This window comes from Sinocyclocheilus anshuiensis, unplaced genomic scaffold, assembly GCF_001515605.1.
Source record: "Sinocyclocheilus anshuiensis isolate Anshui unplaced genomic scaffold, SAMN03320099.WGS_v1.1 scaffold544, whole genome shotgun sequence".
Taxonomy (NCBI): Eukaryota; Metazoa; Chordata; class Actinopteri; order Cypriniformes; family Cyprinidae; genus Sinocyclocheilus; species Sinocyclocheilus anshuiensis.
In genome coordinates, this window is record NW_015555763.1 from 161,933 (window position 1) to 177,401 (window position 15,469).

At 38.3% G+C, this 15,469-nt stretch overlaps 1 pseudogene; it reads right to left on the bottom strand.

Annotated features, from left to right (window-relative positions):
• LOC107674024 (estrogen-related receptor gamma pseudogene) overlaps positions 1-14,509 on the bottom strand; it is a 21,889-nt pseudogene extending 7,380 nt beyond the window's left edge.
• Between the last annotated feature and the right edge of the window lie 960 nt (positions 14,510-15,469).

Genomic DNA, 15,469 nt, shown 5'->3' on the forward strand with positions numbered 1-15,469 from the left:
CATTTAAACCTAGATGTTTTAGGATTTTGTATAAAGAAAAAAGTAAAGACAAAATGAAAAAGAAATAATCTGTAAAGTAAAAAAGTAAAAGTGTGACATACCAAATAAAAAATTCTGAAATGTATTAAAAATATTTCAATTAAAATATTCATGTTGATTATATATACAAAAAAATAATAATAATAATTAGAAAAAAATATAAGCATTTTTCTGTTTTTGTACCCCAAAGTATTCCATTATTTTAAATAATGATACAAAATATTTTAAAATGCATTCCTAAACATTTGTTTCACTCTTAGAGTGAGTTAAAGGCGCATTTGCTCTCAAGAAAGTTGTAAGATATTCAATTAAACCTTATAAAACAGGAACTGAACTGCCATTGTACTGAAGGATACTGGTTACACTTGTTCCCGCATGAGAAATACAGACATGCGAAACAGGTTGCCTTTTCCGGCTGTATGGGCAGATCAATTGTTATAACATTACTGGGTTGGAAAGTAGTAATTCACTTCATTGTCGATGGACGCCTGCAAAATAACACCTCTGATTACATGCAATCAATGTGATAATGGCAAAAACACATTTGTACAATGGAGCGAGCTGCCGTAAAAATGCCAGCGGCAGGCCAGTGGAGATGAGGAGCTAACGCTCTGCTGTGTAATAAATACTGCAGGAGGACCAGTAGCCCTTAGCAAAGCTCCTAATACAATATTGCAAATGCAGAGAGATAAGAATGTATATTTAGATATCTCGTGCAAAAGAATCTGTGTAGGGCGGAAACAAATTAAAATCTTAAAATAATCTATTGGCTTTTTCCATTTGAATTACATTTATTTATATATATAAGAAATATGCTGCTGCCTCTTGTTCACTGACAACAGTACAGGGTTAAAATGTCCAAACCCGATAAGGGTCATGTTTGTGTTTGTGTGTGTGTGTGTGTGTGTGTGTGTGTGTGTGTGTGACAGTCCCTGGCAAAATCTTGATGAAAATCTTGATGATTTAGGTCATTTTCCTGTGCGGGCAGATAAGTGTTGTGCTTTATCAGGTAAGATGTCCCTCTTAACAACACAAACAATACACGTAAACACAGACACACACACACACACACAAATACACTTGCATGCATATAAATGTAAAAAATAAATAAGATATATATGTACGAAGTTCAGCAAAACGAAGTGTCAGTCTAGCTGAATCACTGTCAAAGTAAGAGGTCAAACTAAGCCAACAAGGCCAATCATTATTTCATTATGTGACGTTATTGCGGGTAGGAGCGAACGGCTGCTTCTTCGGCAGTGACAGGCCCTAAAGAACAGAGTAGAGCAAATAAGCGTTTGGCATTTTTCAATAAGCAATATGCCTAAAATCACTGCTTTACTGCTGTTGGAGCGCAGAACCCATCTATTCAACCCCAACAGGACATGAGAGCAGATAAGCGAGGATGAGCCGCAGTCTCAAAGAAATGAAATTGCACATAAATATAATAAAAAATAATGGGAGTAAAAAAAATGGAGATTAAAAACACATTCTATTAAACAGATGGTTAAAGAGGATTTTATTCCAGGAAATATGACAAGCGTGTAAAAGAGGTGCTGAGAGCGGGCAAAAAGAGGGAGGGAGGGAAGGAGAGAGAAATGGTGGTTGTTTTTTGGTGAGTGAACTGGTGAAAGCCATGTCTTTAACCAGATCAGATTCTTGAAATTGGCTGTCAATGCAGGACTGTCCTGAGTTATAGCTGTCTATCACCCCCGCTCACATGGAGACGCGCCGAGCTGCTGTCGACTTCCCCTGCCGCAAAGCATCTTAAATTTTCAACACCACCATCTGTTACAAAATCTAATTCACATTCCACCCATAATCGGGTTTACCTCTGTAATACCCGTTCTGCCACTCTCTCTCTCTCTCTCTCTCTCTCTCTCTCTCTCTCTCTCTCTCTCTCTCTCCCCCGCGAAATATGACAAGCGTGTAAAAGAGGTGCTGAGAGCGGGCAAAAAGAGGGAGGGAGGGAAGGAGAGAGAAATGGTGGTTGTTTTTTGGTGAGTGAACTGGTGAAAGCCATGTCTTTAACCAGATCAGATTCTTGAAATTGGCTGTCAATGCAGGACTGTCCTGAGTTATAGCTGTCTATCACCCCCGCTCACATGGAGACGCGCCGAGCTGCTGTCGCCTTCCCCTGCCGCAAAGCATCTTAAATTTTCAACACCACCATCTGTTACAAAATCTAATTCACATTCCACCCATAATCGGGTTTACCTCTGTAATACCCGTTCTGCCACTCTCTCTCTCTCTCTGCAAGGACCCCAGTCCCCAACCCCGAACGAAACTCCATCCATGTCTGCAGGCACACTTTCATTAGGGTGAAAGAAGAGACGCAAACAGTCCAATCATTTTTTCAGCATTGCTTTAATGGCAAAGACGGTACCATCACTCTAACTTCACTGACAGAACTACCACAGCTATGCTGTTTCTTTCATTATAGTTGTCTGAGACAAGAATAATTTACTATATATATTTACTATTTTACTATATTCATTTACTATATATTTACTATATATAAACACACACACACACACAAAATATAATAATATAAATAATAATAATACCAAAACAATACATATAAAAATAAAAACGATATGAAATATATGAATACACATATTAATAGATATGAATGAATAAACATTTAAAACATAATAGGAGTAATGATAAATGCATTATATATAGACTAAGTACTGCTAACATGAAAATTAAAAAATAAAATAAAATTCAAGCATATCATAAATAATGTAATTTATTAACATGAATATGAATCAGGAATATTATAAATAACTAAAACTAAATCTGAAACAAAAATTAAAACAAAAAAATCTTTATTTGAAAAAAAATAAAATGTTAAAATAAAATGTAAAAAAAAAAAATGTTTTATTTTATTTTGTTTCCAAAGCAACATTTCTCATTTTAATTTAATTTAACTTTATGTACTAAAATAACTTAGTATATATAAAATAACTAAAACTGAAGTATATATCAAAAAAGAGACAAAAACACATCAAAATTACTAAAACTAAAATGAAAAAAAAGATCAATATATGAATATTTCATTGTCATTATTCAAATTCAAAGATAATAATATTAGAAAAAAAAAGAAAAGAAAAATGCCTGAAATTAAAAATGGGAAAAAAATAAAAATAGATGTTTATGATAAAAAACTTTATCAATTTCTAAAACATAATATTTTCCACTAAGACACAATAACATTTCAATAAAATCAACATCCAACATCTATTTCCAACAAGTGGCAAAGTGATCAACAAGTGATCCTTTGCACATCACATTCAGCCCTGAGACTCCTGAAATATTTTACGTTTTAAAGGGGTCATATGATGTTGCTAAAAAGAACATTATTTTGTGTATTTGGTGAAATGTGTTTATGCGGTTTAAGGTCTACAATATAAAACACCTCAGTCTAATAATCCTCCCAGTTATAAACCTGCGATTCAATCCAATCTCCACCCTGCACTGCACCCAAAAGCCCTTGATTTCCCATCTGCGTTTAAGGCAATCTAGTTTATTATACAACCCGCTAAATTTACATTAACAAGCCGTTCCCTTGACAAATTAATCATTTTCTGAGTATTTGATCATATAAATAAAACAGTGCCTCTGGAGGCTGAGGAGCTAAATCAGTTGATTCTGTTTATCTGGGAAATGGCTTGCATCTGGGTAACAGCTCACCAGCAGATGGAGAGGTTTTTCCCCTGACCCCAGGACCAGGCTTCTGTCTCTCTCACTCCGCTCAGAGATGAGACTTATCAGAGGAAGGTGTGTGCATGTGTGTGAGGAAGTGTTGAAGGTGGGTGTTCGCCTATTTCAGTAAAGGGATTTATTTTTCCGAGCAGACTTCCACGAACGTTCAAAGTTCTTCTGGTTCACAAAGATCCCCTGCACTGCTTTATTAATATATGTTTTTACATGGATACATGGATATTCATTGTGAGAGCCATGTCCTCCAGCTCCCAGCATGCTTTGTTTCAGGCCCATGGCGTGACACTGCATTGCCAGGCAGGCCTGTCTATCGAGAGCCAGAAGCTCAGTCTACACCAGTAACGTGATCCTGATTGGCTTAGAGTGGAGAAGACTTCTTGTATGCGAATGGAGCCTAATTGGTTTGACCCAGACTAACCTATCCCAAATCCAATCCATGTAATACATTTGACGGCCCCCATCAAAGCATAGTCACCTTCTTTAAAAAGGTTTGAATAAATTATCTCAAAAAAACTCTGCCCTAGGACACACACTTAACTAAACTCCAAAAACAAAGAAGAAGTTGTGTATTCAAAGTGACATAAAGCCATTTGCACTTTAAAAAAACACTCCTCTGAAGTACCTTTAAACACATTAGAGATAATTCACTTGTTTACAGTGTTAACAAACATTCCATATTTGCAGTTTCTTGCAATATATATATATATATATATATATATAAATTAAATTAAATGAAAAAATAAAACAAATGAATGAATACAAATGTTACTGAAAATTAAAATATCCAAGAGAATAAAATGTATCATTTGAAAATAAATCAAACAAGTGAAGGCACTTTTCTCTCTCACCCTTCCGTAACCTCTAAAGTAATAACCATAAATGACATTGAAATCACAAGTCAAACAAAGACATTTTACAGAAGATGGCCTGAGAGAGAAAGAGAGAGGGAGAGAATATAGGTGAGTAAATCAGAGATTGACAAGCTGCACACAAGCGTCGGAATCCTTGAAGCATTTAACACATTCCTCTGCATCTGGAGGGGGCGACAACCGGCAACCTCTCCAACCTATACCCATAAACTCAATATAAACTTTCCCTATCCACAGCTATAGTCCATCTGAGCATATCTATCTATCTATCTATCTATCTATCTATCTATCTATCTATCTATCTATCACCATAGCTTGAGGCAGATGTAAACAGATGTACAAATGTCCCTCCACCAACACACAAACATCGAGATATAAAACACATGAAAGTGAACTGGTTACTTTGCATTAGTCTTTTGCACATTAATAGGAACAGCCTAGGACCAGGTTGACAGTGCACAATGGGAACAACATGCAGAAATTACGTCCTGCAAGTTGACGACGCACACATACACTGGATGAACTAGACTAAGACACTGACTTGAATGAAGCAAGCATGGATAAATAATAGCTGGGCAGGCAAAACACAAACAAACATACAAACAATAAAAAAATAATAATCACCAGAACTGATTTTGGCTTTTGATGACACTATTTTTGGTCCTTTTCTTACCTTTGGTTATATAGAGCATGTGCATCACGCATGTGACTGGCCTCGATGTCGTATTGCTGTTGTGTTCTCCAAGCGCCGCATTTGGCGTACTTATCTTCGCTATTAACTTGGGCCTTTGATAAATTCATTCTACAACAAAAGGGAGAGCAAGAAAAGGAATAAAAACGAGGGTCAGTGAGATGGACTGAGGAATTCTGATAAAGAACCATTGAGTCATTAACTGCTGACAGACAGTGACGCAGCTCGGCACTCTGTGAGAGAAAATATTCCTTCTTTTCTTGACCAGCATTCTTCAATGGATCAGCTGTAACTGCGTCCCCACTAAGGATTGGAAGAGGGTAAAGGTGGGCTCTTTTGTTAATGCCAGGCTTTAATTGAAACCGGCCTTGACGTTTTTAATGTACAGACTCATCATTCAACTGGCTTCAGATTTAACAAGTCTGAGTTGTCAGCAGATAAAATAAAGAATCAGGGAGATCAGCGCATGCCCGTGGCCCCTGTACACATCAGGGCTGGAGAGCCCGTGGCTTTATGGGACCCTCCGAATCAGAGGGGAAAGAACAGGTTGAGAAACGAACATGTAAAAAACAAGGAAAGGTTTGACGTATGCCAGTTTATTTGCTAAACGTCGGGCGTTTCAAGGACAGACAGACGTCCTTACTAATCAAAATCTTGGTTTTAACAAACTCTCAGCTACAGGTAATCACATAAAAATCACATAGAAAACATTCAAAGATGCCTCAGAAGAAAACAAAAGACTGATACAGGAGTGTCTGTTGCAGAGTTACTGGATGTAAATAACCCTTGGCTGTGTATTAGTACAGCAACATCTTTATACAAACTTATGGAAATTAATTGAGGGCAAAAAAGGTACCTAAGAAAAACACCTGTGCACATTAACATACACTTTAAGTTCTCCATCAAAGATGAAACACTAATCTTTGAAGATTCCTAACTGTAGATTTTTTTACGATAAAAGTAAAGCACTGGAGAGCAAAAGAAGTGAAGTGGTACGAGCCACAGGCAGTGCGGCTGAGTGTGTGAGTCTGCCACACTCTCTAATTAACAGAGGAGGCCCCTAATTCTCCTTCTCCGTTCCAACTCAGCAAACACGTTCAATGTCATTAGAGCCGCACAACCCCCAACTGTCCCCACACTCGGACTGATGAAACTAATCACTCAACTAATGCTGTGCTTCAGCGGCTGTCTGAGAGAACGCAGCCATGAAGATCTGTCTGTCTTCCCATCTTTCTCTTTCTCAGGCTCTCGTGTTCATTCTGTCATTCTGCTTCTGTCTGTCTGCGATCAAGTTTAGGCATTTCTCGCTGAATGTCCATTTAGTTTTTTTTTTTTTTTCATTTCTAAAAAATCTTATTTCAGCTTAAAATGTCAAGTTTAGAAATTTTACTTCACATTGTAGTTTTAGTATTTAATTGTTTTTTTGTATTTAGAGGCCTAATTAAGGACATGAAATACATATAAAGATGTAGGGAGCATTTCATTATTCCAGAAAATAGTGTGTTTTGAATCAACATTAGTGACTGTCAAATTATTTTGTTGCAATCATTGCTAATTTGAGAGTTAAGTCTGGAGTGATACACTTCAGAGTGTGTGTTTACCTCACAAACAGTGAGCAGAACAGCATGTGCTCTGTGTGTGTGTGTGTGTGTGTGTGTGTGTGTGTGTATGAGGCTGGTGAGCCAGTCAGAGCTTAGTGGAAAAACAGCAACGCAGACACACACACACACACACACACACACACACACACACACACACACACGTAATGTGTTGGCTTTAGTTCTGGGCGAGTGAGCAGTGGAATCGATAATCCCCGGCATCACACACGCCACACGGTCTGATACACTCCTGTTTCTCTCAACTCTCTTTAACGTGACTTTACACACAAACACAGTACTGTACTCCCAATGCCAGCGGCATTAAATATCTGTCATTATTGGGATGCTTTCTAAAGCAGTGTGCAATATTTATTTTTTCTTTCTTTCCTTTTATTTTCATTTGTGTCAGATGTGTAGACAGGCCATGCTGTACATAACAGGACACATCATTAGCAGCAAACAAGGATGAAAATTACATCAAAAGCCAATAAACTCTTCGACTTTAGTGGCAAAATATTAAACAACTGAAAAGAAATCAGAAAGGAAGTTTTGCATGTAAAATAGTACATTAACACAGCTGTAAATACATTTTCTAAACATATTTATATGCATTTCAAGCATATAAAATCTTCTAGAAGAATAAGAGATCATCTAAAATGTTTAAATCAAAGTAAACAACACAACACATAAAAAACATGCACAGTAAGACATGCACACAGACATATACAAACACACACATTTATCTCAGTCATTCCCTAAACACTTCCAGAAAACAAAAGATCTACATCTGGAATGCTAAAGTATGGCTGATATTTCAGAACAGCACTTGTGACAGAGCTATGTAAATAAAATGGTAATCGTGGCCTCTGAGTATGTACAGTAAAATAGTTTATTCAAATTTAGGGAAATTAATTAGGGTAGGATTGCTGGATTGCTAAGCACAGTCAAAATATTTGCTTTCATTTGTACATTTTTACAGCACATCACATTAATCATTTACTCACTTCTTTACTTACATTTAGGGCTACATAATTTTATGAAATAACAAAAGAAATAACAGACAAGAAATGAGAATAAACCTACATAATTTTATAAAATAAGAAAAAATATAGAAAAGAAATAAGGAAAACAGATTTAAGAAGAAAAAGAAATTAAAAATAAAGAAAAATAAAGACACATAATAAAAATAAATAAATACACAACAAAATGACATAGTCTGATCATCCCCATAAAGTCACAATGAAAATAGAGCAACATTATACTAACACTGAATTACTTTAATTCAATTTAATTAACATATTAAAATTGCCTTTTAATTTTTACTGCTCTAATAATAATAATAATAATCCAACAATAATAAAACAATAAGAACTAAACGGTTTTTTAGAAATCAAAGGTTGGTCAAACAGTGAAAACAAGAGTAACAGCTAAAATGAAGTGTCACTTCAGATCAGTGGGAAAAACAGGCCCTTCTAGAGGAGAGAATGAATCTATAGGGATCTACCTGAGCCCATTTCACGCTACTGTCAAAACGCCTAAGTACTGCATCCACGCGGACAAGGATTAACACGCAGGACAATGAGCTGAATCTTATGCAGGAACGGCCGCCCCATGCACGGTAAATGCCATGCCTATATCTCTCTGTCTCTGTCTCTCTTTCTCTTACTCCTTTCTGAGAACTCACATAGGCTGGTTACTCATACCCTGCTAATTACCCAGTCCTCCAACCATATAAAACATACATACATTATGAACATACAAGCATTAAACATACAGAGATGCTTATAAACACACACAAATAGACTTACATGTAACTGCTTAATAATGATTTAACCTTTAGGGGTTGAAGGCTGAAGAACGGGACAGGTGGAATTAAACGTGGGCCTCGCACGCAGGGGCAGCACAGGCAGCGTGGCCGGCCACGCGGCAGATGGACTGTCAGCTTTAATATGACGGAGCGCGTGCGTGCGCTCCAACCTGGAAGCACGCAGATCTCTACGGAAATGCAGCCGTTCGCCCGCGAATCAGGGGCTGGGAGCAGACGAGAACGGAGCTATGAAGCGAATATACACCTGTCTGACACGTCACACAGACATGCACAGGTCTACTATTACATCCTGCAAAGTACGCCAAAAAAATGGTCTTACTATCCGCAGATACATGTGATGCAATTGCACATCTAACCCTGAGTTCAAACAGTGACATATGCTGCAGTCAGGTACATCCGTACCCTGTCTAGAAAAATTACTGCACATAAGCAGATTTATTCAAAAGCCTCCCATCAGGATTGCTTTGATAATCTACAGCAGGGCAGAAATAACACTCGTTTGACTCAAAGTAAAGAAATTTCGCATTCTAGATGAAAAAGAAACAATAGCTTCTGTTTGTCTAAGCGTTTCCACGGGGACATGTTTAAACAGGTTTTAAAAAGTCATGTTAAGCAAACACAGTGAGATAATGTACATAAAAGTGCTGAAGAAAATGACATACACAGGCTTGATTTAGCGGCATTTGAATTTCAAATGCAACACGTTTCTCCAAGGATTTCATCATTCTGGTTTATTTGAGGGGAAAAAATGACCTGAAGGTATAGATATTAATACATATATTTGTGACCCTATAGAAGCTCAAAGGTGTTTTACAAACAATCTGGCCAAGTGCATCAACAATAAAATTTATTTTCATCTTAATATTAAAAAAAAAAAAAAACTTTGTTGAAATATCCTGACTGAATTAATGCACTAAAATTAATTTTTACAAAACATGAGATAATAGAGAAATAAAATGATTCTAGTATCCGAACAGTGCTGAAATTTAGCGATTCAGAGTCCAGAACAGCCTCCAGAAATGCTCCACAGCTGTCTGCAAGTAGTCGGGCCTTACACGGTAAACATCATACTGATCTCATCACACACACACACACACACACACACACACGTGATGTATGACGGGAGAAAGCGCAGAGAAATATTTCACTGTCATCCGTCACCCAGCTGGGCGATTAATTTCCCTTTCTCTGTTACGAGACCACCAAAATTTCACAATTTCATTGAAGACCAATGAAGCTAAAAGAGATTCAAAAATCTGTACGGATTCACACCACTAGAGCTGGAGAAACTTTACTGCCTTTGAAAGATCTAACATCCGTTCTTTCACACATATATGTGACCCTGGACCACAAAACCAGTCATATGGGTCAATTTCTCGAAATTTGAGATTTACACATCATCTGAAAGCTGAATAAATAAGCTTTCCATTGATGTATGGTTTGTTAGGATAGGACGATATTTGACCGAGATACAACTATTTGAATATCTGGAATCTGAGGGTGCAAAAAAATCTAAATATTGAGAAAATCACCTACAAAGTTGTCCAAATGAAGTTCTTAGCAATGCATATTCCTAATCAAAAATTAAGTTTTGATATATTTACGGTAGGAAATGTACAAAATATCTCCATGGAACATGATCTTTACTTAATATCCTAATAATTTTTGGCATAAAAGAAAAATCTATAATTTTTTGTATAAATTAATAAGATAAGTTTTTGTTTTTGGCTATTGCTAAAAATATACCCAAGCGACTTAAGACTGGTTTTGTGGTCCAGGGTCACATATGTTCTTGTTCAGCCACACATCACAATTAACAAACAAATGTAAACACCAGTTATATCACTTTTATAAAAAAAAAAAAAAAAACTAAATCCCCATCCTGATTTTCATCTTATATTCTAATTATCATTTACTTCACTGTGCTAATCTACTTCTAATACTATTTTACACTAAAATAATTTTAAAGTACAAAACCAGCACACAAAAGACATTCATTTTTTGTAATGCATCTTCTGTTGAGAAATAACTAAACAGGAAGGGAAAACAGATTCAGAAAAGCTATATCCGCATGCCGAGAGACAAACGGTGAGTCTGCTGGGAGCCGGTGGAAAACGGAGTGGCTAAAAGCACTATTTTTACACCCTTATCTGGCCCTCGTGGACCCTCCTGCTTCTGGAGTGACCACACTCCCTATTGACCTGCTGTAACTGTATCCTGCAGGCTCTCAGCCGGTCCGTGCCTGCTCTGCCTCTCTCTGGCATGCAGCAGGCCGAATCATCCGTAAAATAAAGACAGAAGCAAACGGGAAACAAAGGTCTAAAAATTGCATTTAAAGCAGCTAATTGCTAATGCCGGTGGGTCATTTTTTTATTTTTATTTTTTTATGCAAGCGAGCGAGTCTCAGCTGGCATGGGCCCTGTTAAAACCCTTACTCAACTTCTCGTAAAAAAATCGCTGCACTGCGTTCGGAAAATCCTGATGGATTGATGCATAAATCACACAAATTGACAACTGCATCATCAGGCTCTCGCGCTCACGGTCGGCCGTGTTTTTTCATGTGCGCGGCACCCGCGTGCGACCGTTTCACATGAGTGTGTGCGTTCGTCCGACAGGCTACTTATTGCACTTTTTAACAAAAGGGCAAAAATATGGCTTCCCTTTTTCCTTACGCCCCCCCCCTCCTCTCTCTTTTCTCCGCTGGAAGGGCCGGGAGGGAGGGGGCTCTCTTTTAACTGGAGTTAATTACCCTTGGAATGCCTCAGACCCCTTCAAATAAGGGGAAGTGGCAATGCTCTGTCTCCAATAAGCAGGACAGCGTAAAGACAAAGAGTGTCCAGACAGTAATCAACAAGGGGCCACAGAAAGAGAAAGACATGCAGGACGAGCCACGACACCTCTCACACAGGGGAATGGGATGGAGCCAAATCAAGACTGAATGGCAACAAAGGCCTCCTCGCACACACACACACCACACATGGCAGAATAAATAAATCTGCGCTGTGCATATTGACATCATTTGACAGATGAATTAAGTAAATGATTTTATAAGGAGATTAAATGGAATTTAATTTACACAATCTCTCTTTATTCCTGCTGATCCCAGCCTTTGGGGTTTCATTCGCCTCATACAAGAGAGAGAGAAGGGAGTATGAAAAGGTGTAGAGAAAACGCAAAATCAAGTTTTCTTCAAGGGCCACAGGGGGGTTTCGGTGTTTTAAAATCATCTGCAAAAGCGACAAAAGGTTGAACATGCATGAGTGAACGCTCAGACACCTTCTGCATGATTCTGCGCTGAACTATTCAGCCCACTGCAGAGTCCAGCAGTGATTTTACACACATGACACCCGCGCTTCCAGTGGACATTCACACTCCATTGCCTTTAAAAAGCTGACTGCTTGCTTCTGGTGAAATTAAAAATGTCAAGCATTAAGCGTTGGTGTAGATTTCTTCCTCTCCTTTTTGCTTGAAAATAATTTCTTATATATATATATATATATATATATACACACACACACACATTTTAGAAATATACAGGTTTTGAGTAAAAAAATAAAACAACTGGAAAAAGCATGCATGTAATTTTATGACAATCTTATGAGAAGCTGCATGAATTTCTTCATGTAAATATGGAAGTCTTATAAAAATGTCCTCACTCATTCGTTTAACAAAATTGAAAACATGCAGAACAAACAAAGTTGTACACATGTCAAATTTCTTTAAAAAAATATATACAATGTATAAAACAAATCGATCTTCAACATTTATTTTTGTTTTTATTTGTCTTAAAAAATATTTGTAATAAAACAAACGATGAATATTTAGACATCCTAAATAACTTGATAAATAACTAAAATCGAAATAATAATGATTTTAATAATAATACATTTCTAAAGATAAAAGGTTCCCTTCATAATTAAAATAATCCAAAGACAGAAACACGCTCCATAATATCTCCAACCGTGAGTGTAAATATTAAAATGAGCATGAAGATGTAAATGTACATGCAGACGGTGAGAGTCTGTAATTATGATAATAGCTAAACCAGCACTTGTTGTTATTACCATCATTAATATACTAATTAGAATCTCAGTAGTCAATTTGTGCTAAAATAAAGATCAAACAGCGAGCGCCAAATGGCTAAAAGGCTGTGAGGATCCAACACTCTTATCTCCAAATTTCCTTTCATGAGTCTGAATAATCCAGTCAATCTAATGATCCTGTGCAGGGTGTGTACCAACACATCCACACCACTGCTGTCATTCCATCAGCATGCAGTATTTTAAATCTCAATCACTAAATAAATTCACTTTCACAACTACGTTAACATACGTTCTTCATGTATGTTTATAAATCGCTTTCAGGCTGAAGTTGAGCTGCTCATGTGTTGTATTTTGCAGTATGGTGACTGAAGGTTTAGGAGACCAGGATGGTTACCTGTTTGTGATCTTTCTGACCCTTCTCAGTGTCTTTTTTTTTCTATATACTGTAGGTGTTGTCAGTTCACAGACCATTTTTTTCTTATCAGTATTCATATGCAGCACAGGGCAGAGATTAATATTTCTGTTGTTTCTTTAATCAAACTTGTATGTGCATTGTTCTGCTACATCACTATTTTGTCAGATTCAAAAAGCAAAGACTGTCAACATTATGCATAATGTTTTACAAGGAAGCACGACTTACAGGACTTTAAAATTCTTTTTACAATTAATTATTTTGAATTTGTTTTATAAAATTCATTTTTCAAGAACAACTATGAATGTTATTTTAATTATATTTCTCACCTAAAATATTTCATTTTTAGTTGTTATCTCACATGATTTTAAACAAGCATGATTTAGTCACACAACTAAACAAAATAGCAGGTATTTAGAACAGATAAAAAGGCTACATAAACCTGTCAGTGCAATACCTGGCGTCTAAATCAGTGTATTCGTGTTTCCTTGCTCTGCGCTGACAGAAGTGAGCGGGACAGAGATAAATATGAAGCTTAGGAACTGTTCTCTCTGCCGGATCCTGGACCGTCCGCTCGTGCCCCGCACACTCAATCCCTCCCTCCCTCTCTCTCTCTCTCTCTGAGCCAGCACACCGTCTTTAATACATTTAGCGGGCCACATGCTGTGCGACCGGTCTGCGATTCAAGCCACCTAAGACCGTTTTCTCCCTTCTATCCCGTGGCTTTCATCTTCCCCTCCTCCCTCAGCACTCTCTCTCTCTCATGTTGTTTCCCATCACACACTCCTAATGATTTAGATAAAACACACTCTGTCCTGTCAAAGCGGACACAGATTGCTGTAATAGTGGATAAGCCGCCAGCTACCGGCACAACGTACCTACGCATGCACACTCAGCTCCAGACGCTACCTGACAGCGAAAACAACCTTGACAAGGAGGACCACGGTGACCACATGCACACATAAACACAAACAAACCAGGACAGGAACTATACGGACAAAACAAACAGTCTAGCCGGACACACAAGTAGAAGTAGAAGAAATGAAAATGTACCTACTGTTGTTCTGAGTGCAGGGAAAAACACTCAGGGAGCGAAAGTTCTACCGAATCCATGTGCACTCTGCGATCATCGTTTGAGCAAACCTCTTCTATAAATTAAAGTTTTCTCTCTCTCTCTGGCTTCTCTGTCTCTGCTCCTCTCTCTCTCTCTCTGTATCTCCTCCTCCTCTCTCTCCCTTCCGTGACTGAGCAGTGCAATTAACAGGACCGTTTTCCCAGTGACAGCCTATAGGCACAGCCAGTTGGGACCAAAAGCTCTTGCACTCTTCTAATCAAGGACTTAAAGCCACGATTGCTGCTCATTAATATGAAGCAGGGCTTTGCATATGCAGTCCCCCCGGCCCTCCCGGACACCAGATTGGTGGCTTCCCAGCCAATTGGAGTGAGACAGGACAGTGTCTGTGCCCACAGAGAGACGGAGCGGGGAGAGAGGGGAGGGGAAAGACAAAGAGCGAGTGAGACAGAGAGAGAGAGAGAGAGAGAGAGAGAGAGAGAAGTAGGAAGGAGGGGGTGGAGTAATGAGAGGGAAAGTGGGGTTGAGAGAGGGTTTAAAGAAGCAGCCAGCGTCTCTCCCTCAGCAATGCTTATCGGCTCGCGCTGTCAAGTGCGCAGATAAAACTGCTCACTTTGTTGATACAAAACATTGTGAATGAAGCCGCTTGCTGTTCGCTTTACATCCGCCTCTGTTTGCTTGCTCATTTGTTTCTTTCTTCTACCTGCATGGGGAACATTAACAAAATGTGTTATAAACAATCAGTGCATTTGAATTTAAAAGTACCGTTTGTTTTACAATGAGAAAATTGAGTTTTTCGGACTTGCGAATGTTGTCGTGCACTTTGAGTAAGTGGAAATAGTTGAATCTGAGGCGATACAGAGCTGGGAAAACCGTAGCAATCCACCGCAACATCATAACAGCGGCCCATCACAGCAAATGTGGAAGAGAGGGAGTGGACACACGCTACCGTGACCACATCACTGACAGATACAGCGAGAAAAGGCTGAGGAAAGATCAAAGGCACCCCTTTGTTCTAGAATGATTGAGCCACATTTGCGGGGCATCCAGGCTGCCGGCGCGAGCCGTTCGCAAGTATGTGTGTATGTTTACGCGCGTGTCACAGGCTCGCTGCATTTCCAGCAGCAGCAGGGAAGATATTGCTGGCATCTCAGCACACCGCAATTCCCCACTGATAAGAAAATTCAGGAG